This window comes from Equus caballus, chromosome 8 (genome assembly GCF_041296265.1).
Source record: "Equus caballus isolate H_3958 breed thoroughbred chromosome 8, TB-T2T, whole genome shotgun sequence".
Lineage (NCBI taxonomy): Eukaryota > Metazoa > Chordata > Mammalia > Perissodactyla > Equidae > Equus > Equus caballus.
In genome coordinates, this window is record NC_091691.1 from 82,920,291 (window position 1) to 82,942,650 (window position 22,360).

At 50.7% G+C, this 22,360-nt stretch overlaps 2 long non-coding RNA genes across 2 annotated transcripts; both read right to left on the reverse strand.

The window, feature by feature from the left end:
* Positions 1–2,980: 2,980 nt before the first annotated feature.
* LOC138925420 (uncharacterized) lies at positions 2,981–18,515 on the reverse strand. Its single transcript, XR_011441545.1, has 2 exons — positions 18,391–18,515; positions 2,981–3,219 (listed from the first exon to the last, which is right to left on the reverse strand). It is a non-coding gene; the product is annotated as an uncharacterized lncRNA (long non-coding RNA).
* On the reverse strand, positions 4,676–9,366 carry LOC138925419 (uncharacterized). Its single transcript, XR_011441544.1, has 4 exons — positions 9,260–9,366; positions 7,951–8,808; positions 7,632–7,688; positions 4,676–6,878 (listed from the first exon to the last, which is right to left on the reverse strand). It is a non-coding gene; the product is annotated as an uncharacterized lncRNA (long non-coding RNA).
* Positions 18,516–22,360: the final 3,845 nt, after the last annotated feature.

Sequence of the window (22,360 nt, forward strand, 5' to 3'; positions counted from 1 at the left end):
GGCATATCTAGTATTTAAGTCCCACACTGTCATCAAGGCCCAACCTTCTCTGTTCTTCCAAGGTCCCTCAAATGGCAGGAGATGAGAAGCCAGCCGTCGGGGCCGGCCAGCCAGCCTCTTTTGGAAGCAGAAGGAAATGTAGTAGAATAGAAAAGGTTCGGGTTCATTTAAGCCATAAAAGCTATTATTTTTTTCCTTTGGATTTATGGCCATTGTGCCAAATTTTAAAAGGACTGTAATTATGTTGATTCTCAAGTGTGAATAATCTATCTCACCATGAAATGGTTGAGTTAAAATGTCTGAGCTGCAAAATTTGCTACATTCCACAGAGTGATTTTGTTATAACTCAAGAACCAGTTTTCCCTCTTATGAAATGGCTAACTTTGGGGAAATAGAATTTGATTTACAGAAATGGGCCCTCATTTTCATTGATTACTCAGTAGCGTTTGGAGCTGCTGGCCAATCCTCCTTGAACTGCTCTCTCCCCTTGCCTTCCTGGGGCCACATCTCTCTGACCCCTTCTCCCACTGGCTTTTGCTGCCATTTCTTATTCCTTAGAATACTCTTCTCCAAAGAGCCATTCGCTAATAAGCTGAGAGTCACTTGTATATATATAACACACTCCAGAAACTTAAGATTTTTAAAATGGAATCAAAATCAAATTTTCAGGAAGCTCCCAGGCAGACAGAAGAAGTACACAACTTATTTACTCCACTTGGCCAGCGTTCACCAAAGCGCCAGCATCACTCAAATTTGGTGCTAAAGTACCTGCCAGGCCCTGACTCCGTGACACGCAAATCTTAGGTCTCTTTCTTAGTGAGTCAAGGGGTCGTCTTGGAAGGTTCAGATGTGCTTCGCCTGTCCCTTTATTGGCAAACATCTGCTCCTGTATCACCCACTTCCTTCCCAGCCCCTCACACTTAGCTTTCTGCTTCTTGTTTCCAAACCTCTTAGAGGAAGCAGGTGGATGAGGTTTCCAGAAAGCATTGAGTGATACACTGCAGTTTACCATTCAGTTTGGCTCTAAATTTCTTAACAGCTGGAGCAGAGGTAAATTAAATAGTCCTAATTATCTGATACAGTGAGGACCCAGTCTGGACATAGGGAAAGACCAAATTCTTATCCCTATCTTCTGAGTGGAATGTATTGCCTGGTTCTTTAAATAAGAGAATTTGAAGGGAGAAGTAACACATTAAGACCATGTTAGATGTTTGATATATATAATTTCATTTAAGCCTCTCAAAAATCCTACGAGTTAGTCTACAGTCTGTAGGTTAGAAAACTGATACAGCAACAGGTAAGGAACCGGCCTAAGGTCACAGTTAGAGGTGGAGCTAGGATTCTGAGCCAAGGTGCTCTTTCGTCTCATTGACGGCCATTCTCTTCAAGGCCGGTTTTGTAGTAGCTGGAGAGACGTGCTCCATTCTCATATTGACCTCAATAAAAAACCAAGGACCTCAAGATTCAATCTTCGTTTATTTATTCCTCAATGACTCATTGAATGCCTATTATTTTCCAGGCATTTCTAGAGAAGGCTAAATTAATACAGCACAAGCACTCACATAGCTTATGCGTCTTGAAAGCTATCCGGTTAATGTAGTGTACTTTGTGAAGCCCATTATACATATTGCACACACACACACAGACAGCGCCCAGTCCTTCTGCCAGTCCAGATTAGAGCGGTTCTCAATGCTTTGCTCAGTCAGTGTCCCCACGGTGGACACAGGCCAGTGCTGGTTCTGGGTGGCTTCCCCTGGCCGACCAGGGCTCTGTCTGCTTTCTTAAGTGCTCCAACTGTCCTTCGCTGGATCCCAGCTGCCTGAATCCCCTGACCCCTGACTTCATTTCTTTTCTTTTTCTCTTCCAGCCCTGTCTCCAGAGCCTCATTCCCAGGATACAGGGATACAATGGGGACACAGAGGAGGAAGGAAAAGAGAAAAGAAACAAGTATCTGGCCCTGGGAATGTGTCCTCTGACTGTAGAGTAATGAGACTGGAGGACCATTAAGACAAACATTCCTTTGAATATATACATTCTGGTAGATTCCAATGAAATTAAACTCATTCATTCCTTCAGGAAATATTCATTGAACATCCGCCATGTGTCAGGCAGTGAACTGCGTGTTGGGATTGCAGTGGTGAAGGACACACTTGTGCTATCTGCCCTTACAGATCCCACATTCTGGTGTGATGGGATGGGGGCTGTGGGGATGAGAGGATAAACCAACCACAAATGAGAACACGAGCTGTGGAGAAAGGAAGGGGAGGGCTGAGACCTGAGAACCAGAGATGGCGCGGCAGAGTCAACGGCGGGTCTCTGAAAGAGGAGAAGGAGCCAGATGGCTGAGGAGCAGGGGACGAGGAAGACCTCCTGGATAAGGAAGTGGCACATGTGAAGGCCCTGTGGCAGAGAAGAGTGGGACTGCAGGTGGTGAGCCAGGCGTGTTGTCACGTGAGCGGGGAATCTAGATTGTGTAGAATCATGTAGGCCGAGGTCAAGGGGGTTTTAAGGGGACTCAGAAGCCATTCAGAAGTTTTAACGGGGAGTGCTGCTTTTTTTTTTTTTTTTTTTTTTTTGGTGAGGTAGACTGGCCCTGAGCTAACATCTGTGCCAATCTTCCTCTATTTTGTATGTGGGATGCTGCCACAGCATGGCTTGACAAATGGTGCAGAGGTCCACACCTGGTATCTGAACCCATGAACTTAACTACTATGCTGCTGGTCTGATCCAAGGGAGGGGAGTACTTTTGGGAAAGGTTTTCCTCCCCCATAAAAAGAGACATTCAAGTTGAAGTATCTATCTATGGACATAGCCAGGTGAGTTTGTGATACCCAGGGCCACATGAGCCATCTTGGACCCACATTAAATCCACCGAAGGCCCAAGCCAACCCACTGGGGATTGCAAAGCAGAAAGATGGAGAACACTGGAGTCTTTGGTGACGACTGGGCTTCTAGAGTAACCAAGCCCTACCGTCACCTACCTCCAACTCCTTGCTATGTGATATAATCAACTTCCCTGTTGGTTGAGCCACTTGCAACTAAAGCTTGAAAACAGACTGTGTACTGTCCAGTGACATGGCAGGAAGTGACGCCAGGCCCGTGAGCTGAGGCCATGAAGATCTTCAGAGCCAGTGCCGAGGAGTTTGGCTGTTTTCCTGTGAGGTCTGGGGAGTTCTCGATGATTTCAAGGGAGGGTTCAGTCCTGTTTCTTGACTGATGCTGGTGGCAGAATGAAGAATAGATTAGACAAGGGAGAGAACTGTGGCAGGAAGACCAGGAGAACCGAAGCTACAGCAGGTGCAGGGGATGCCAAGAGGAAGGGCTGAGGGGCGTTGTCGAGGCAGAAGCTAGGGGATTCAGCAAGCTTAAATGTCAGCCACGAGGGAGAGGCATGGGCTTCCTCAGCGGGAGAGAAGGGTAGCTAACTCTGTCTGTCTGCCCGGACCACTGGCCGTTCCTGGAAAACACCTCCACGTTCATCCCCGGATGCCTTTATGCCTCCTGGTCTCTCCCTGGGGGAGCCATCCGCAGTGAATTCCCATTCACATAATCCCACCTAATAGCATTGCTGCTGAGGGGAAATCGGATTCAATTTACACCATTTGGACGTGGAGTACCTCCCACAGGAGCGTAACACCCAGGAGTGAGAACCACCGTACGAACTTCACTCAGGTGACCCTCCAAAGGCACCATCGCACACGGCAGCCCACGGGGAGAGTGGCGGGCTGCGTGCCTTCCAATATATTGATCAAAAACTCAGCCAAACAACATAAAGCAACGGTTTCACATGGATCTATTTCTTGAAGACAAAAGCTAAGCCTCATCACCCGCTCAGAAATGCACTTAAAACAAGGCTCGTCGTGTTTCACTTCCTAGCGCTTATATTTCTTGCTTTTTATAAAATGCAGAATCAGATAACAAAGGGGTGGAGGGGGTATTAAAGAGGAAAGTTTACATTCTTCATACGGAAAACCTGCTTACAATGATTTTCCTGCTCAGTAGCAGCTTTCATAAATGTTTTCTCATTTGTGGCAACAGCTTGAATTAAGCTGAATGGCCCCTGCTTGACGATGGGGAAGGGGCTCTGGCTCGTTGTCACTCTCCCCAGCACCTGGTGTCCTGCTAGGTTCTCAGTGAGCTCTGCTGAGCAATGAGAAGCATAAATTAAGGAAGGAGCGGACAGCTGGTTCGTGGCAGAGCTGGAAGTACACCTGGCCCAGGTGTTTTCACCTGTACGATTTTGTTAGCTGTGGGGCAGGAAGGCTGGGGTCTCTGTGAACTCGCTGCTTCATAGCAGAAGCTGGACCAGAGGAGGTAGCCTCGACACAGCCTTGACCCACATCAGAAGAAGAGCAGAGACTAAGGGGAGACACTTGGGTTCTCTAGTAATGCTGGAAATGACCAGAAAAACTACCACTGCCAGGGCACAGGAGGGGAAGAGACGCCTCTGGAGAACCTGAGTCTTGACCCCCAGTGATCCCTACTGCCCTGTCCGTGGCCTATGAGCACCAGGCTTCTTGGCTGACCTGTGATGGCTCAGGTCTGAAAATTCGCAGTTGATCGGGTATAGAAATGAGTGAGGCAGACCGCAGCTCCAGGGCCCCTTCCGTGAGCACGCACCATGCAAGGGGAACGCGGGGGCGGCCATGAGGAAACTGTCTTCACCTGGACTGACTTTGCAAATTTCAAAACAAAAGTTTATTTAGAGGCAAAGGCAGGAGGTCTGTTTCAGGGGTGTGACCTTGTCCAGAGCTTCCTGAGGTAAACTGAGGCATGAGAAGGAATGGGAGCTGTTGGTAGGGCAGCAAACCTCCCCATCCAGTCAGGCCCCTGAATCTCTGTCCTTTGTCCACAATGGGAATAGAGGGGGAAAAAATCTCCCCAGACAGTTTTGATAAACCTCAGGTTGACCACTGGGCTAGAGCAGGGGGTGGCAAACTCCAGCCCGGGGGCCGAATCCAGGCTGCCACTTATTTTGTGCACAGAGCTAGAACTAGGAATAGTGTATACAGATCAACATTTGCAACCAATTTGATGACAAGGAGCAGTAACTCTGAACCCCAGGTGAGTGAGATGTTACCCCTCCCAAAACAGAACATCAGTCTTTCCATTAGTAGACCTGTATTCCAAAAATTTGTATCCAATTATGATCATTATATTTTGAATATCATCAATAAAAAATTTGTGGACATTTGTTTTCTCTTTTGTTATATAAGTACCTAGGTAACATTCTCGATTTTGCCTCTTGGCCCACAGAGCCTAAAATATATACTATCTGGCCTTTTACAGGAAGAGGCAGCTGAGCCCTGAGCTAGAGCTGTACCCCTCACAGTGTGGTCCAGGCACCAGCAGCATCAGCATCTCCCGGGAGCATGTTAGAAATGCAATCTCAGGCCTCGCCCCAGACGTTGGGGGTCAGAACCTGCATTCTGACAAGCTCCCAGGTGATCTGTGTGCACCTTACATTTGAGAGGCGCTGCGCTAGATTCCGTGCAGGAACCTCACAGGAGTTGTTGATGGTTTCATCTGGTTCCAGCTTGGGGCTGGCGCTGGGACTGGGCACCCCCACCTATGTGTACCCCAGGGGGATGTCCAGCCTCTCATGCTGGGATGAGCTGCTCCTCCAGGAAATGCCCCAAAGCTGGGCATCAGGAGCTTGGCCAGCAGGAGGCCCGGAGCCCAAGCCCTGATCCTAAAAGGCTACTTTCTACCCTCTCTGGGGCCTCAGTTTTCCCATCTGGATAATGAGGGGGTTTGAAGAGCTGACATAAGAAGTGCAGGACGGTTTAATCATATGTCTTGTTTCTGTTTGTTTGTCTCTTTGTTTTCATCTGGGGGAGTTGACAGGATGATGGGTTCCATGAACATGGTGGGTTGTGATGAAAAAGCCAGGACAAGGACCAGAGCAGCTTCCATAGGAGAGCAGTGTGCCGAGATGTTGGATCCAGAACGTTCCGTGTTACTTAGAACATACTCCATAAGGTTACTCTTTCCAGTTCTGTTTTTCTTCACATAATAGAAGAAAGTGCTGAGGAGCCAGATCTGGGGAACTCCGTATCTCTGGGGCCCAGGTCGCTTGACGGTTTCTGATCGACTCCATCGAATCAGTGTCGGAGGGTCCCCGATTCGCTGGTCCGGCTTCTCTTTATTGACGGCCCTCTGGGTGCTCGCGTTTAGGAGGTATCTCCTAAATGATGCTCCTGTGAAACAAAACAGACACGCTTCCTGCCCTCACGGCGCTGGCATTCCAGGGGACGAGACAGACATTAAGTGGTACTTAGGATCAAAAAGGGAAAAGGTGGAAGAATGTCCGAGGCTAAGAGGAAAGCATGCGCAAAGCCCTTGTACCAGGCAGGAGCCCAGCTCTTTTGAGGAACAGCTACAATCAGAAGCCAGTGTGGCTGAGGGCGAAGCGGGGGGAGTGGGAAGAGAGGAGCGGAAGACGCAGCAGGGACCAGTTTGTAAAAAGCCCAGGGCGTGCAGGGCCTCCCGGGGAGCCAGGGGTGAGCGTTGAGCAGGAAGAAGACGTGGTCAGACTTCTATTTTGAAGAGACCATTGGCTGGCAAGTGAGGTTGGAGAGGAGAAAGAACGGGCATGAAGCGACCAATTAGGAGGCTGCTGCAGCCGTCTGGAGAGACGGGACAAAGATGGGCAACTCCTTCCATTGTAGGGAAGGAGACTGCGCCCCAGAGAAAGCCACTGGGGGGGAACTGAGAACTGGATCGGGAAGGCACCGTCATCAAGGCCCCAACCAAAATGGTTGGAACTGGGAATATCATTCCTGGGAATAATACTGCAGCCTCCTGGAGACACTGCCACAGAATGCTGTGTGGCCTTGAGCAAGTTACTTCACCTCTCTGGGCCTCCGTTTCTTTCCCTGAAAGTAAAGAAGTTCAGTAGGTAATCTCTACTTAGGATGACTATGTACATAGTTTATTGTCCTGACCGGGACACTGTTGAGAGTGAAAGGGGAACAATTAATAATTACACCAGGAAACAGGTAACCAAGTCAGCCCTGGAAACCAGCACCAAAAACCCCTGAAAATCTCAGTTCAGAACCCAAATGTCCTCACTCTCAGTTCAGTGCTGTTTCTCAACAGTTCTCTCGTAGATCGGGAGCTGAAGCCAACCCATTTATAACCAGAATCACATGGATTCAAAGTCCCTGGTGAATTAAACTCCTGGCTGACTAGGAACGGTGTAGACATCCCTTTTCGCTCCCCAGTGCGTTTTTTTTCTCATGCACTGTTCAACACTATTCGTAGGCGGCAGAGGAGGGGCCCTGTTTCAGCCTTAGGAAGGGTGGACTCGCGGGCAAGAGCAGGGGCTGGCCGGGCCTCAGGTTATCTCTGATCCTTGATGATGCTGTGTGCGCTGGGCAGTCATGGGTGGGGGCCAGGTGGAGGGAACCAGAGTGCCCCAGAGCAGGGCTGTTGACTCCATCCTGGCTGAGCTCAGGTCTCTCCACAGGTTACCTGCTTGTTATGTAAGGAATGACAGTGTTTGACGCTGAGTATAGGACACTTTGTCTTAGGTGGAAAGGCAAATGGCATCTGGAAGTGGGATATCCAGGCTCACGTCTCAGGGCCACATACCCCTCCCCAGCAGGCGACCTTAAAGGAGCACTTACCTCCTTGACCCCAGTGTCCTCACCAGTAAATATAGCTAATGCCACCACCTGGAGAGGCTGCAATCAGCATAAAATCAAATTATTAACGTTAAACACTCATTAGTAAACTGCGAAGTTATTTTTTTTAACTTTTTACTTTGAAATAATTTCAGACTTACCAAAAAGTTGCAAAAAGAATTCCCATATACCCTTACTCAGCATCCCCAAATGTTAACATCCGACATAAGCATAGTTCAATGATCAAAATCCGTAAGTCAACATTGAACGATACTATTAAAGAAGCTACGGAGCTTGAATTTTACCCAGTGTCCTAACTTACGTTCTTTTCCTGGCCCAGGATCTGGTCCAGTTTCTTTAGTTGTGATGCTGCTTTCGGCTCTTCTCATCGGTGACAGGTCCTTGGGCTTCCTCTGTCTTTCATGGCTGTGGCACTTTTGAAGAGTACAGGCTGGTTATTTAGTGGACTGTCTCAAATTTAGCTTTATCGGATGTTTCCCCATGATCAAATTCAGAGCATGCATTTTTGCACGAATCCTATAGCAGTGATGTGGTGTCCTTCTGAGTGCAAGGTATTGGGATGAGCATGAAGTCAAGGTGTCATTCCTGGTGATGTCACTTGATAAAGGTGGTGTCTCCACTGTAAACTATGGAACTAATACTTTCTCCTTTGTAATTAATGAGGATCTTGTAGAGAGATGCTTTGAGATTATGCAAACATCCTGTGTTCCTTCTTGAGGCTCTCTGGAGGATCTCTTTCTTTGCCTTTTCTGGCTTCTAGAGGCTGCTTGCATTCCTTGGCTTGTGGTCGCTTCCTCCATCTTCAAAGCTGGTGACGTACCATCTTTTCTCTCTGACTCTGCTTCCCTCTGCTTCTCTTGTCACGCTGCTTTCTTGCTATATATCTGACCCATGCCTCCCTGTTGTAAGGACTCTTGTGATTACATTGAGTCCAGTGGGGGCCAGTCCGGTGGCGCAGTGGTTAAGTGCGCACGTTCCGCTTTGGTGGCCCGGGGTTCGCTGGTTCGGATCTCGGGTGTGGACATGGCACCGCTTGGCAAGCCATGCTGTGGCAGGCGTCCCACATATAAAGTAGAGGAAGATGGGCACGGATGTTAGCTCAGGGCCAGCCTTCCTCAGCAAAAAGAGGAGGATTGGCAGATGTTAGCTCAGGGCTAATCTTCCTCAAACAAACAAACAAACAAACAAACATTAAGTCCACTGGGATAACCCGAGATAAACTTGCCATCTCAAGATGCTTAAATTAATCACGTCTACAACATCCCTTTTACCACGTAAAGTAACATATTCACAGGTGCTGGAGATTAGGACATGGACATCGTTGGTGGTTCATTATTCAGCCTGCCACATCCATCAGCACTGTCTTGGGCAGCTACATTAGTTGGGATAAAGTTGGCTACTATAACAGAGGATGGAAATAATAGTTTCTTAAACACAAGAAAGGTATTTAATTTTCTCTCACAGACAAGTCCAGGCATGCAGTTCAGGGCTGGGATGGCACCTCCTAGCATTAGGGACCCAGGCTCCTTCTAGCTTATTGCTTTGTTATCCTCACCACGCAGTTTCTGTCTCATGGTTAGAGATGGCTGCTTCAACTCCCACCATCATACCTGAATCCCAGACAGCAGGAAGATGGAAAGAAGATGGGAAGAAGCACTTTTTCTTTCTTTAAAGGCAGAACCCACATTTGGCACACATCAAGTCTGTTCACTTCCTATTAGTCATAAGTCTGTGCCTAGCTGCAAGGAATTCTGGGAAATGTAGTCTTTAGCTAGAGCCACGTGTCAAGCTAAAATGTTATTACTGAGGAATAAGGGGAGACAAGCAGTAGTCTTGCCAAGAGAGACAAGAGGGCACAGCGATGACTTTTGACTGATCTGATGGCCTAGAGGGGACTGACCAAGGCGTGAGGTGTGTGCTGTGACTGGAGCTCCTTTGGCAGGAAGGCTCAAGGTTAATGCTGAGTCAGACAGACAGGCAGAAATAGTGATAAAGTTCCCTGGAATGAACTGATTGCAGCAATGTTGATAGCAGCTCAGCATGGAGAGTGGCCAAGCGGAAAGTACATGCACTTCAGAGACAAATAGAACTGGACTCGTACTTGGGCTCTTCCACTCGATAGATGTAGAAACCTCTTTGGGTCTCAGTTTCTTAGTAAATAAAGTGGGAATAATAAAACTGACCTTGGCACTGTTGTGAGGATTCAATGAAACAACGTTTGTAAATGTCTTAGCCCAGGACCTGGCACACAGTAGGTGCTCAAACACTGTAGCCAGTTGTAATGTCCACACACTCACCTATGGCTGTTCACATCGATATCTCAAACCTTACAGACACTCGTGATTCCACCTCATACTGCCCGGGCCCTTCAGAACAGAAGGCCTTTGAGAAATGGTAGGATGATTTACTTCTATCCGTTATTCTGCTATAATTTTTGTGTTTGGAAATTCGTTAAGAATTCATTTTGATGAATCCCAAAGGCATGCACCATGAAAAACAATTAGCATTAATAGTGTAAAAGAAAGCGATCAATAAATAGATTCATTTTTAAACTGTAATAATTTATTTGCTTCCTGACTTTTGGGAAATACTGCATCTTCGGGTGACACTTCGACCATTAAATAGCCGAGCTGTGATGATTTGTGAGAGGAGGCTGATATGCAGGACACAGATCCTGCGCTCGAGTTCGCTGCATCAACAACCCACCAGCAGTGCTGGAAAGGACAGGAAGCAGCCCTTTTTAGGAGACAGTGCGCCCGAGGAACGTGTCTCATCCTTACAGCCTCCCAAAAGCAACACAGCAGATGGTAAAAATTAAGGGGACCTGGTGCACCAAAGATGGGGAGGAAAAATCTGGCATTCATCAGACAATGAGCAGGGAGAAGGAAGAAAGGACTATTTGAAGATGAGCTGGGGAAGCTCTAAGAGGCAACACGTGCAGCTCCAGTGTGTACCCTGGAGGAGGAAGGCACCAGAAGGAAAGTCTGGGTGAAAAAACAGGAGGTAATTCTGAGGAAGGAGGGAAGGGACAAATGAAAAAAGAGGCATGGAGAGGCACTCACTCATCACTCGCTGGTGGAGCAGAGGGCCGCAGCCATCATCCTTTCTCCTGATTGCCAAGGAAAGACAATGACCTTTTACTCCTGGTACCTAAGAAGCTGGAGCAGCCCCTCAGAGCTGAAAGAGGTGAGGGTTTGCTTAATGAAACGGAGCAGTGGGGTTGAAAGCAAACCCACAGCCCTGCTCTTTTGCAGCCCGCTCTGGGATGTCATGGGGCAGCAGTGGGTAGGCAAAAGTGTTAGTTCTCTGCCTGGAAGGACCATGTACCAATCTGGGCATGGGAGTCTGGACAGACAGACGGCACAGCCTATGGTGCCCCAAGGCCATCTGCCAGGCTGCTGGGCTGAGCTGGCAGCATGGCTGAGAGCAGCCTCAGTTGGCGGGTGGCTGCAGATGGCCAGCAGCGCCAGCCCCACCCATCAGGCCTGGGGCGGGGGGCCAGCACAGATTACATTTTAAGGTGATAGTCATCTTTGACCTTTGGGACCTCCAGGGCCACTGGTCATCCATCTTAGACCCGCTGACCAGCAACCTCTGGGCTATTTTTATGGCCAGCAAACATTGCCCATTGATTGAATTGATTGAAATCTGCATCTGGTTTGTGGGGGAAGGACGTGGCCTCGCAGCCTGAGTGTGCAGCTCGGTTTTCTGTGATTGTCTTCAACCCTCTCCTGTCCACTCCCAGCACTGAGGGGCATGCGGAAACAGGGCACACACAGAGACACACACATACCAACCACACACAGGCATGCTCACAACCGCAAACACGGGTATGCACTCTCCACTTTCTGGTCCTGCCTAATTCCTGGCCCCGTGCTCATTTCCCGTCAGCAGCAAAGGAATCCTCAAAGGAATTCAGTTGAGAAAAGCAGAGGTACGTTTAGTTCAAGGGGAGTCCACACAAATCTATAAAAATACACAATCAGGAGCCTGAAAGATAGAAATAAACAAAACAGATCTAAAATAAAAACATGTCTGGTGATTTTGCAACATATCAATGTGGCTACGCTAAACAATGTTTCCCACAATTCTCTTTCCTGTGTGTTTAGGATGAAATTTGTGCAAGGCAGGCCGCGCGGAAGGGAAGCAGTAGCCATGTTTATTCTGGAAGGTCGATGCAGGCACCTCGGCTCCTCACACCCCCGCCAGCGCTGCCCACCCCCCAGGCCGCCTCCTTCAGCTGCTCCAAACCCCCAGAGGGAGTGCGGCTCCATGGTCCCTGCTCTCACTCCTCACTCCCATCCTTCAGTCCCCCCTGCCCGTCCCGGGACTCTAGGTGTGGGACCCAGGGCAGAAGAGACTGGCCAGCTCCCCGCGTGCTGCAAGGTCAGGTCCTTACAATGGATTCTTTATTCTACGTCCTTCCTAGTGGTTCCTCTTCTCCGACTGAGCCCTCACCAAACCCCTGTGATAAAGGGCAGAAGTTTAAATCCGCAATCACAAGGGCTGTGCTGCAGGGGAGTGACTGGCAGCCGTGGCATTTGACATTTCAGACACATCGGCCTTGCTGACCTTGTTGGCGCTTCCGCTGGGGTCCAGGAAGGTCCCCCTCTGCCAGGCATGTGCAAACCCCAGCCCTGGCCTGCACCCATGGGCCGGGGCCCTGATCGCCTTGCCTGCCCCATGGACCATTTTAAAGTCCCCCTCCCAACCTCCTCAAACACAGGAACGATTCAGTTCTGGAATGTTCCTCCTTCTGAGGCTCTCTCTGGGGAGCAGATCAGCGAGTCCTGGGAGCAGCACCTCTTTCCTGTCTCAGAGCCCACATGAGGTGACGAGGATGAGAAAAGGAGGGGGATGCAAGTGAGGTGAGAGAGACATCCCCAAGCCTTTGAGAAGCCAGGACCTCTGCAGGTTCCTGTGAGGCGTTTTGCGCACAGCCTCGCTCCTTGTCTCTCCTCCCTCCTCTCTGTCTCCTGACTTCATCACCTGGCGTGCGGGAGGCAGGTCCAGCCTTGTCTAGGTCTGCATCCCCATGGGGATCAGCTGCCCTGCTCCCAGAAATGTGCCCCGTAGGCCCAGGCACTGGGCCCCCAGCAGGGCTCAACAAATGTCTGCACAGAAAGAAACCCTCCAACGTGATGCCAATAGCAGATGCAGCCCTGTGGTCCCTGAAGGTGACTTTTCCATAGGAAAATCCCTGCTCCTCCCTTGCCCCTTCCTCCTGTCCCAGCTTACTCCCCTCAGGAAAGAGAGGGTCCTCCCTCTGCATGAGAAGCACCACGCCCAGGCTGCTGGGCACGGGGGTGGGCCTGGGGCAGCCCTTTAACTGGACCAGTTGGGTGGGGTTGTTGGGAGGCTCCGTGCACCCTGGGGGCAGGGCCCGTGGTGGTGGCCACAGGTTGAGCCACTGTGGCAGTCACCTGAGGTACCCGGATTGGTGAGAAGCGCTTTCTCTGTAGAGCAAAGGCTTACAAAATGCTAGGACGAAGACGGGCTCCTGGGGATCAGCTCCCTCAGACAAAACAAACAAAAGAACGTGTTTCAAGGGAATTTCGTTAGTGAGAAATGAGACAATTTGGCAGCTGGGAGCCTGGGCCACCTGGCACTGGACAAGGACCCCTGAGGTCAGCAGGCAAAGGGCCCCAGATTCTGGGGGCCGTGGGGTGTAGCGCTTCTCTGAGCTGCTCAGGACCCAGCCCCGCCTGGCTGCACAGGTCACCTCTGATGACTCTGAGATGACACCTCCTATTCCACTGACTCTGAGGTGACCAGGTGACTTAGGAGCAAAACCATAGATCGTTGGAGTTGGGCTGGTTCAAATCTGAACACTGGTTCAAATCTCAGCTCGACTCTTTCTAGTTATTGTGACTTGGGGCATTGGTTACCTCTGCTACCCTCAGTTTTCCTTTCTGTAAAATGGACAGTATGATATGGACCTGCCATATTGTCCGTAAGAAATACCCAAGCTCACGAGTTAACCCCTGCCTTGGCCTGCCTCCACTGCACGGTTTCTCGGCCGCTGCTCAGTTGGCATTTTGGGTGGAGAATTCCTTGCTGTGCGGGGCTGTCCTGTGCGGTGGGGGATGCTCAGCAGCATCCCCGGCCTCTACCAGGTGCCAGTAGCACTCCTTAGTTGTGACAACCAAAAATGTCTCCAGACACTGCCGAGTGTCCCCTGGGGGACACAACTGCCTCAATGAGAACCAGTGCTTGCAGAGATGAGGCCCAGCAAGTGTCCACGGGACGGACTGGAAGGCAGAAGTCACTGCCCTCATGATCGCTTCTCCCCCTTCTAGCCTGGGGGCCTGGAGCAGCCCCTCTGGCTTCTCTGGGCCTGTTCTCTCATCTGTGAAAAGGCAATGATAATATGCCTGCCAAACCCTCAGGGAATCACGGGATGATCACAGCATGACGGTATCTTAAGTCAAGCATTATTTGAATGTAAGGCATCGTCACCACTGGAACGGCGGCCTCTGAGGACAGAGATTTTGTCTGGCCCGTTCACTGACTGGTGCTGAGATGGAGCCAGGGCGGGGAGGTGCTCGGGCAGTGGCCCTGAACGATGGCGTGAATATTCCATGCACTGCCGCGGGCCCTGCGACTCTCTCAGCAACAGAAAATCAATACAATTGATGCATCTGTGACCCTTTGACCCTTGCAGCAGGACTGACACCCGGAGGTTGGTCTCAAACTGGAGTGTGCACCAATCCACAGGAGGTTTGTCCGAAACCCAGCTTCCGGGCCGCCCTGCTGGAGAAGGCAAAAATGTGGTGGGCCTGGGAGGCCAAGGAGCCTGCATTTAGACGGGCTCCCCCTTGGAAGCCGACTCAGCTGCATTGCCACCCACACTGTCACCACTCCTGGGAGAGCAGTGGAAGCCACTAAGGCAGAGGTCCTTGGCCCATGGAGCCCTACTAGAGCAGCTGGCAGCTTTCCAGCCTGCCCTCGGGCTCTAGCTGATGTCCCCTACACGTCCCGGAGTATCTGCATGTGCCCAGGATCCAGCCCTGTGGGATGAGCAGACCTCCCAGCAGGCTCAGCCATCCCCATGTCTCCTGAGGGGCTGACGGACGCCCTTATGGAGACCGCCCAACCCCTCCCTTGGTAGGCAGGGCACCCCGAAGCCGGTGCCCAGCGCCATCCATGGTTGCTGTGGGGCTCTTCCGTGCCTGGGTCTGCTTTCTGATTTCCTTCATTTGTCATCCTACTTTTGAGAAAACAGCTGAAGGGCACAAGGGTCAAGGGCATGGGCTCTGCTTTTGGAAGCCACAAAGAGAGGGCCCTGAGTCTCAGACACACGCTGGGTCCTGGTGGCCTCACGGGCTCTGTTGTCACTGCCCTGATCATCTTTGCAAACCAGCCTTTCCTCGGGCGCAGTAGGTCCCTGATAAATTGTGGCTGTAAATAAAGCGTAATTCTGGAAACTTGTAAGCAACGGCTAAGCTTCCCCAAAGCCCCAGTTGTATGTAAAATCCTCGCTGCTACTTTAAACCTGCTGAGAAGCCACCTCTGACAGACTCTAAAGCATCCCTGAGACGCAGACGGGCCCCAAAGCCCCTCCTGAGCCGCCTTGGTCCTGCTGCTTAAGTGGGAACCCAGGAGCTCCGCAAAAACACAGCGTGAAAACCGCAACTTAAGAACCCTGTGGGCTTTTTCTTTCTGCTAACCAAAGGCCCTGGTTAAGCCAATCAGGGTTCTTAATAGCTTCATTTGTAACTGTTTTGCCCCAAGACTTACCCAGGGTTCAAGAATAACTGGCTGCAGCCCCCCAGTAGGGGCCAGGACGAGTCCCCTCCCGACTTTGACACAGGGCATCTGTGCTGTCTCTGGGCTTGCAGGCGGGTGGAAACTTCTCGTGGAATCAGAGGTGGAACAGCGTGGAAAGCCACTCTGTGCTGAAGGATTTGCACCCCTCACATGGGCACAGGCCCAGAGAACAGGCCTCAGACGCACGGTTTTCCAGACACCATCTCTGTCCCTAACAGGGGCTTCCCTCCTTGGCCAACACTCTGCGTGAAACTGCTCTGTTTACGGAGACAGACTTCTTTTTGTCCTAACGCTCTGCTTATCATGTTCTTTACTCATGAACAACATTTCCAGGCATTTTGAAGCTTTGAAAAATACAGTGTGTGGAAAAAAGCGTTCTTGGATGGGGTGGGTGATTGCCCCGTCCCTCTCTGATTTCCGTCATCTACACAGCAAAATGAAAGAGATTAACAATGTGGGTTTGGTCCTGATTCCTAGGGGAACAGAGTTGGGGGTTGGGTTCTGTTAAGAAGGATCTGCCCACTTCTGGACCACACTCAGTTCCCTCTCTGTGTCCACCTAGAAGAATGCAGGGGCAGTGGCCTGGCTCTCCAGCCTGCCCTCCAGGTAAGGACTTGTAGCTTCACGCTGTGGGCTTGGCCTTGGCTCTGTTGGTTTGACCTGGGAGCGGGATCCTGGAAGGAAGAGACAGAGGTGGAGCCAGCCTTGCGGGCAGCTGCCAGCCCTGGAGGTCGGAGACAGCAAGCGAGGCCAGCGCCAGGAAGCACATGGAGCCCCAGGACATGAATTTGTACAGGTGGGCCGACTTACAAAGCACAGTCAGACATCCCCAATAGGGCTAGGATGGCAGCCATCTGGGCTCCATGGTGGGAATATGATTTTAGGGTGAAAGCTAACCTAGGTGGGCATCTATTCACTTCCTGCCCGTCTCCGAAGGGGAGCCTGTGAGAGGTGGGCTGAATTTAGGTTCTGACAACAGAGAATGCACCTTAGTGGAAGCCCAGAAAAACGAAAGCAGATGACATCTCCTGAATTAAACCTCAGGGGGCAGAGCGGTAAAGGGCTCTAGGGATCATCTCATGCAACCTCAGAAACCGAGGCCCCTGGAGACCAGGGTCTTTCCACCATGACGCAGCTGGCTAGTGGCCTAGGGCTGTTTTTCTCTACCACAGCTCAGCTCTGTCCACCCCCATTACCACTTTACATGACAGATATCTTGTAATGACCTTTTAACTATCTTCATATTAAGTTTATAGATAATATGACTTCCCTATATACATAATAAAAATCAATATAATGCTCGACATGTAATATAAAGGAGAAATAAAAGGGAAGTCATTCATAATGAAAGTAGTTCAACAAGTAAATTCTCAGGCACAACTACCCTCAATGACGGTCACCGTGAATGCCACGGCCACAAATGTAGACTGTTATAAATATGTTGTATTGGTGACTTAGATATCTTAAGTGTTGTTGCTATTGATCACGCAATTTTCTGAAATGGCAAACAACTCTTGGTACAGTGCACCCAAGACCAAGAATGATCTCCCCTACTTTAGGGAAATTTTAGCCCAAGTTCCGTAGAAAACAGTGTGAGGCAGGAATAAAATGATGACGCTATCTCCAGGAGGTGCAATCCTGGGTAGCAAGAGTGAAGGAGAAGGTAAGTATGGCAGCGAAGGATGGAAAGCCATGCAGGATGACACATTACTGGGTAACCCACTCCTCAGACACCCTGCTAGGCGAGTGCATGTGCTTGGCTCCGCGGGAAGTCTCCTGCTAGACCACATAGAGAGATCACGCTTCAGAACAGTCTGCCAGCAGGAGAGGAGCGGGAATCCTCACGCCCACTGGCCGAAATTCATCCCACCAGGAGTTGACTCCCTTACACCTCTGGGTTATGTCCTGAGGACGCTGAGGCAACTAAACCCTCTTGAGTGTGGTCTTCCATCTGACTCTAGAAGCTGCAGGAGTATCCAGAGACTCAGGGTGGGTGGGCACAGGGCTGAGTGGCCTCAGGTGATGGCCCCATGATGCCCTGCAGAGACTCAGGAGGAACAGTATAACAGGGTGTGGGAGGCAAGTGCAGCCCAGAGAATGTTAGGAGGTGAATAAACCTCCTCTGATACGACCTAGTGGTTGCATTCCTGGGAGATTCAGTGTATGTTAAAACCTTACAAAATATTTTTGGTGTTTACGTATTAAAAGAAGAGTTAGGTTTTAGGCTCAGATCATTATGAAGACATTTTTCAACATATTTAAATGTTTAGTGGAGCATTCAAAAGTCACGTAGAACAGAACAATTATTTTTGGGTGGAACTATTCCTTAGATTATAGAAAAATGATAACGGACGTTATGTTTGTAAGTTCCAGACATTGATCTAGGGGTGTTGTACGGATTCGTTCACTGAATCTGCACAACAGCCGTAGGAGCTAGGTACAATTACTGTCTCCATTTTATAGATGAGGAGACTGAGGCCAGAGAAGTCCACACACCCAGTGAGTGGTAGACTTGGGAGCTGATGCCAGTAGTCTGAATCTGGAGGTTATATCTCATCTCGAGAGTCCCAGCCAGCACCCACTAACCGCCAGTCATGTCTCCCCCACCGACCACACGACAATGAACCCAATTCTGCCAAGTTCAACCCCTTCTCCACAGGAGCGGTATGTTCTCCTCGTGGACATGCAGGCTGCTGGGGGCGCTGCTTTGAGCTGCAGGATTACTAACCTGAGCAGCACCAGGGCCGGGTGGGGCGGGGTGGGAGCGGTCCTGGAGTAAAAGGAGGGCTGAAGGAAGAGTTTGGAACCTCCTAGTGAAATCCATTTCATGATACTTCTAGATGCAGGATGGGCTGGGCCCTTTGGCCCAAGTGGAGACTGAAGATTTTCAGAAGTTTTAACTGTCACTCGGAGTCTGGTGGGGCACCAGAAAAAATAAAAAGAGAAACCTAAAACCCCAAACCAAACCAACCTTCTGTTTCGTCTTCTTACAACTCAGTCATTGTTCTTCCTGGCTAAAGCCAACTGCGTCTCGCCAGGCCCCTGGAGCTCCCAGTTTGCCAGTTGGATCCCATGTGAATCTCAGTTCCGAGGGAGGTTTTGAAACTGCCATCAGACCTCGTCTGGTGAGCGTGGCTGCGCGGAGCCAGGGGGCGGTTTCCTCCTGCAGAGCTTCTGACAGGCGTCTGCACCCGGATATCTAGCTCCCACCCTCCTGGCGGGTGGTCTCAGATCTGCCAGCCACCAGGCACGGGGCGCCCAGTGGGGGCGAAGGGCGGAGGGACACTGGGAATGAGCTGTGCGGTTCCAGCAGCTGAGGTGGGCCTCGGGTGGAGGGGAGCCCAGCTCTGTTCCAGAGCCAAAGCTGCCTTCCTTTTTCTCTCCCAGCAGAGATGATCTCGGAGACTGTCAGCCTCTCACTCCTGTGGTAAATAAAACAGTACTAATGATAATGGCGTGGCCTCCTCTGGCACCTACTATGTCCCAGATACTGTTCTAAGCATTTTATGTGTATTAACACTGGCAACAGCCCTGTGAGCTGTGTGCTTTCATTACCACCTACCCCTATTTCACAGATGGGACAACTAAGGCACATGAGTCTAAGTGATGTGCCCAGGGTGGTGGGCATGTGTTTCTAACCATTGCACCTACTGTCCCTCTGCTATAGTCCTGGGCAACATGCAACCCCGGGGCTCCGCTCCTGCCTGGCTGTCAGCTCCCCTGCCACACAGAGCAGAGGACACCCAGTTGGGCAGCTGCAACCCAGGATCAAGGATCAAGGATCCTCTGAGTTGAGCTGCCTGTCGGGGATGTGGCCTCCAAGCTGCCTCTTCCTACAACCTGCCTGGGGCAGACATTGCCACTGGATCCCACGCTGGCTCTCTCCTGCTCAAGCCAGACTGGGTCCCAGGACTCAGAGGATTTCAGAGGAGGCCAGAGCAGGTCTGATTCCTCACCATCACCATGTTCCCCAAGCTGACTCCTCCTTCTGCCCCCTTCTGGTCCTTTTGGCCTCCTGATCTCCCTTATCCCTGAGCTCACCCCTGGGCCCCTTCACCCTCCACCTGGCACCTGCTCCTCTTCCTCCTCTGGGCTCTGAGCCTCCTTGGTGCTCTACCTCCATGCTCCCGGCCCTGGAACCCCAGCCCTCTGGCCTGTCTTGAATTTTCTGGACACTGGATGTACGAGGTCAGAGACGAGATGGTCGATGGTATATAGCTGAAAAACAGTACTGGTTCCCTTATTAAAACAAGCAGCTATTTAATTTTATGCCAATTCGTGGTAGTGTTTATATTCTAGAATAGAAAAAAAAAGCGAAGAGGAACAAAAACCAATATAAGATGGGTTCCCATTTGGATAGGTCTCCGTTTATTTGCACCTGAAATTCTGGAGTCAAAGGAATTCCGGGTCCTGCAGGTAGACCCTGAGACCCCTTTCCTGCTCACGAGGCGGAGGGGGCCCGGCTGTGTGAGGACCCCTCCCAGAGCTGGCTCAGGCACAGGCCAAGCTGGGTGTCAGCACAGATGTGGTCCATCCTGAACCGTTCCCAGACCCCGCAGCTCTGTGCACCCCCGTCCAGGAGCTTGGGCACCCAGTGGGCCCTTTGTCATCCGCTACCCAATGTGCATTCTCCATTGGGCACAGCAGGGACCCTGCCACAGGGCCTCTGCCCGAGTGAGCTAGCGAGCTAGTGAGGGAGGGATTACAGGATGGGCCTGCTCGCGGCAGCAGATGGTAGCGCTTAGAGCTGAACTGCACCCGGGCGCTTTGAACATCTTGAAAAGATTTCTTTAGAAGTTAAACTTGGCTTGGGAGCGACAATATGGTTCAGTCTGTGGCTTTGAAAGGGCCTCGGGGTGGGGTGAGGGGGGTGGCTGTTTCATGTTTCCTGGCCTGGGTTTGGCTCCTGTTCATGGAGCCCTGGTTTTTCACGTGTCCTGTGGCTCCTGAATTTTGGCTCCATTGTTTGGAGTCGAACTAGCACAGTCACCTGTGCTGCCAGAAAGGCCACACTGGCTGTCTGGTGCTATCCCTCAAGGGCACATTTAGATGCCCAGGGCAGCTGGACCGACCCACATCCTCCGGGTACCCAGGGAGGCAGGGGGGTATCCTGTCTTTGAGCCAGGACTGTGTTTTGCTGTTGTCCCTACTTCAACCTACTGAAGGCTTGCCGAGCACCCAAACAGGGCTTTGGGTCCCAAAACTTTTGGCACCAGCCAGGACCAATTTACAGCTTCTTGAGCCCTGGAGCTCATGGCTAATTGCACTGAAATAATACCCTCCAAATCCGCATCCTCGGCTTGTCCTATTTAACGAATCCTTTGAGGGACAAACAGTCTGATCATCTCTGTGCTCAGATAATGCCACCCCTCCCCACCCAACAACATTCCTGTCCTCGATTCGGTCACTCTAAACTCTTTCTGGAAAGACTCAGTCTTCTCTCCTAGGAAGCACCCCAGCAGCGTCTTCTGGGGGTAGAGAGGACTTCAAATTGGCAGAAAAGAAACGTGATCCCCAGCCGGGCTGGCCACTCCGCTCTCAGTAGCTTCAGCAGCCAGAGGCAGCCTCCATTGGCCATTCATGAGATGTCAGGTGGGCTACAGATGGGAACACGGCATTATTGATTTTTACTAGCCTGCTAAAATTGAGAGGAAAAAACCCTCCTTAAAAGCTCCCGGTCAGGCTTTGTTTCCTAAATGGTGATTCCAGGGCTCTGAGTTTGTCAAAGGCAAATTTAAAAGATCAGGCCTGTTGGAGATAATAATAAAGTGAAATCTTCTTACGGCCATTAACTTCAGAGAGGGGCATCTCTGCTCCGGCCTGGGGGTCTTGGGGGAGGGGGAGAGAGACTAACAGAGGGAAGGAGGGCGGAAGCTGAATGAACAAAACCAGCAGCTCCTCCCTCCACGCAGCCCCTTTGATAGGATCGAATGTGGATATAAAGAAATGAATTTGAACCGCTTAAATTGACACCAGTTCCCTGGCTAAGCGATGCCAGAGGATGGGAGCAGGGAGCGTCAGCCTGACGGCCCCTTCAAGTGCACTGACTTGGAAAATGGGGAAAGTTTGGGGTCAGATGGATGTGCTCTCGGGGGGAAGAGGCTGCAGGGAGGAGGCCAGGTCACCCCCCCAACCCCCACCACCATTACTTATTTAGAGGTTTTCTCTGTTGTTCATCTTGGGAAGAGCTCTCCTCTGTCCACCAGTGGGGGCTCCCTCCTTTCTGGCACACTCAGGGCACAGTCACGTCTGTGCAGGGGTCTGCACGTCCACTCAGCTTGCCTGGATTTGTGCTGTTCTGGGCGCAGCTTGCTGATCCTGTGCTCCGATTGGGTCTTTTTTCTCCAAATCTTTGAACTTAGCAAAGCCTCTCAGGAAAACAGCCTGTGAGGAGGGTGTGTGCTCATAAGGTAGTCTTCCAGAAAGAAGACCCCTGCTTGTGAATGTGTCACCATATCCTCCTAAAAGTGTGTGTACATGTGTGTATGTGCATATATGTATGTGTGTGCTTGTGCATGGGTACGAGCATATATGTATGGATGTGTGCATGTACGTGCACATGCATATATGTATGTGTGTGTATACACGCATATATATGCATGTGTGTGTGTGCATGTGTGTACATGTGTGTGTGTGTGTGTGTGAAGGTCTTCATCTGCCTGTCAGATTGAGGTGGGAACGCTATTTGGCTGGTGCTGACTTCCTTCCCAACTGCACAGTGGCAGTGCAGCATTGTAGAAAATACATTGATTGATTGATTGACCTTTTTGAAATTAGAAGAGCAAGGAGCTGGGAGCCGTGAGACTAGGGATCTGACTGATGGCTGGAACAGCAGACATCTACTGAGCACTGCACAGCTCCGTGCTGGGCACTACGGGGGATTCACGGAAACTAATGATGTGCTCCCTGTCCCAGGGTCCCAAAATGTGTACATCAGTCGT